Here is a 3,602-nt window from a genome sequence, read left to right on the forward strand (position 1 = left end):
GGGTTTTTCTCGCTCACTCTCTCTCTCTCTCTCTCTCTCTCTCTCTCTCTCTTTCTCTCTCTCTCTCTCTCTCACACTCTCTTTCTCTCTCTCACTCTTTCTCTCTCACACTTTCTCGATCCCCGTGTAATAACCGTTGCAGGTTGCCCGTGCGGCTGGAAAAACCTCCGCATCCTTAAGTAAATTGTTTCGGCGGAAATGAGAGTTGGAGCCAGGAAATATAATTAAATTTGTGTTCGCAGAGACCTCGTTGACGAAGTCGTACACGTGTCAGGCCCAATTTTCACGAACAACGTGACTGCTGCTGCTGCTGCTGCTGCTGCTGCTGTGCTGCTGCTGCTGCTACTACTACTACTAATACTAATACTACTACTACTGCTGCTGCTGCTGCTGCTGCTGCTGCTACTGCTGCTGGTGGTGGTGGTGGTAGTAGTGGTGGCATTTCCTCTGCTGCTGTTGGTGCTGCTTCTGCCGTCACCGCCGCCGCCGCTGCTGCTACTACTGCTGCTGCAGCCTCTGCCGTTGCTACGGCTCCTGCTGCCTCCTCTCTTGTTTCTACTGCTGCTACTACTACCGGTGCTGTTGTTGTTGTTGTTGCTGCTGCTGCTGTTGTTGTTGTTGTTGGTGTTGCTGTTGCTGTTGTTGTTTCTCCTGCCGCTGCCGTTGCTGCTGGCGCTACTGCTGCCTATACTGCTGCTGCTGTTCGCTTACGTCGGGTGCTGGAGAGTAGAAAGAACTCTCTCTCGACCAGTAAGTGTATTAGGTATATGTTTAAACACCGTAGCTAGAACCCTTATAACTATAACTAAGTACGCTATAACTATATAAAGTGGCTGTGGATGTTCGCTGATATTTGGGGAAGGTAACCGTGGCAAGATGGCTTCGCGCCGGCAGCGCCCCACAGCGACAGTTATCCATGCATACGATGTCTTGAAAGCTATGGTGTAAAAACTAAATTATAATAACTATATATATACATATATATATATATATATATTATATTATAATTTCCTATAATCAATGCATTTGGAGTAACAGACATGCCGCCGTGAGGGCCGTGTCTGCTTATGCCTAACTAATTTCATATATTACTCAGTACAAGCCGTTTAAGTTAATCGATTTTTATTTTATTATCGGGTATCGATTTTATGCGGCCCGAACCGACGATGGGGAATTCTTCACAACCTGAGACATGTTATATTGGATATATACCCGTAGCTTGTTCAGTTTCAAGTTAGGAGTTGTTAAATCCGCTTGTACCATCGCGGAAGTCTTAAGCACGGAGTATGTTTGTTTCTGTGTAGTGAGAACGTGACTGAGCCTCTCGTCGTCTGCTCTTCTCTCGATTCGGTCAGCGAGTCAGCGCGTCTATGCAGATGCCAAGATCGCCATGTAAGACTAGACGCCAGAACTAACTACCTCCCTGCAATTAAAGTCTATTGCTTGTCGACTTGCGTGTAATCGTGATGAGTTGTTGATCATGTTCGTGTTAGCCCTCCCGGAGATGCCCCACCCCCACGCGTTCGGAATGGACTACGCCGGGCCCCCTGCTTAGAATATAAATGGGTGTTTCCACGGGCGCATCAGTGCCAGGCCATTTTTCACTTGACTGATTCAGGTTTTAATGTCTACGCTAATGACGCCTCTTACATGGCCATGTGGCAAATTGCACGGTTTTTAACACAAAGAATCGCCAAAACGGGAGATCTAATACGCAGCACCTGTATTCGGTTATAAACCGCTCGAGTTTAATATTAAAATTTGTAGACAACCGCTATAAAACGCCGAGGCCACGGCTATATAGGCGAAATGCTCGCGTAGGTATAATTCTAGCCCGCCGTTTTGCCGTCACTCTGTTTTTACGGATTTTCTAGCGTGAATCTAATAATGACGTTGCCTAAGTAGATTTCGTTCCAAACTGAAGCTATTTAAAAAAACGCGCGTTATTAAAGTTGGGAAAAGTTTGTCCGTTTTCATACACTGTTATCTTTTAATTTAGCTTATCTCTCAGGTGATGGCATTACATCGAGAGGAATATGACAGGGTGAACGTTTTTATTTTTAATTGCATAGTTGCCTGATTTTTTTTATTTAAATCAAACAACTTCTTCACGCTAATTTTTATTCAAATTTTTGCGTTTAATTCCTCTGTCGATGTCGCTGTAAAAAGTCGATCCATTGAATGTCAGGTTTCACTCTCAATAATAATCTTTGCCTTTGTCTTCGGCTTCTATTCTTACAATAATAGCCTCTTCCTGCATGAGAATTCGATTTCGTCTTTTTACGCACAAACACGACGTTGCAACATATTTACAAAGGTAACTCTGCCCGCATCATCCCTAGGCTAAATGTCAATTTTTAAACCGATGCACACTGTTAAACAAATTAAATCGGCTTTTACGAACAATTAAACCGCCTCGAGTCAAAATTTAGCAACAATGAAATGCGTAGTGATCCCATTTATCCAATTATTTGGCCAAAATGGAACTTCTAATGAGTGAAGAGCTAATTTAAGCTTTTTATAATGATTGAGCTACTATTCACGGAACCAGCTTCTTTGTTCTCTCTCATAATTGCTCTTCTTCGCGACAGAGGTTACCAACCCGTATTTCATCACCATCTTTAGACAATTTCTTTTCTGACAAAGGAAATAAATGATGGCGTATTTATTTCTTTGTCTTCTCTAGTATGCGCGTGTTTTATTTGCCAGTTCCTCTCGCCTTCTCCGCCTCTTTTCAGCTTCTCTCCACTTTTCTTTCGCACGCTCTATCAATCTTTCTCTCTGCCACTCTTCCCTTCCCACTTTATTTCTCTCGTCCTCCGTCCACCGCGCGCTTCGCGTGTGGTGTGTGTGTGTTAGTGTGTGTGTGTATACACGACACACACACACACACACACACCACACAAACACACACACACACCACGACACGGCCGACGTGGCTGTTCTGCAGCGCGCGGCGCCGCAACACGCACACGCACCACATACACACCACACCCGACACACACACACACTAACCACACTCCACCACAGCACAACACACAGCACTCACAATAACAGTGCTTAGCAGCCTTGCGGAATCTACTGCCGAGCATGGTCACCATTATATTATGGCTTAACTTTATGTCGCAAAAACCTGACTAACGGTCAGATATGATAAAACCGTACACTCCTTTACGTAAATGCAATGTAATGCAGAACGTATGTATATTTCACTTAGGAGCGTTCGATCTACAATCTGGAGAAGGGGAGATGATCTGGCATGAAGGCGCAGGATGCGAGCGCGGTTAAACTGACGTACAGCTGAGCCGGTAGGGGCCGCGGAGCGAGTTGCGCCTGTATCGAACCCCGCTAGCTTATAGGATGGTTGCTTGATGCGCCGCTATGGTGTTGCGGTTTGAATACTAGGGGCACATGGTTCGCCGTTGGCTTGGAGCGGATCAGTTGCCAGGCGTGCCCCGGCCCTGAAACTTGAAAATGGCAGAGCAAGAGCAAGGAAGATGTGACATGAATAGGGAACGCAGGCACTGAAACGCGAAGAGTTAAAACTACGACCGAACTCGAGGGCGTCGCTAATTCACAGAAACCTAGGGGGACGAGTGTGT

The sequence above is a fragment of the Priapulus caudatus genome, unplaced genomic scaffold, assembly GCF_000485595.1.
Source record: "Priapulus caudatus unplaced genomic scaffold, Priapulus_caudatus-5.0.1 Scaffold26, whole genome shotgun sequence".
NCBI classification, from domain to species: domain Eukaryota; kingdom Metazoa; phylum Priapulida; class Priapulimorpha; order Priapulimorphida; family Priapulidae; genus Priapulus; species Priapulus caudatus.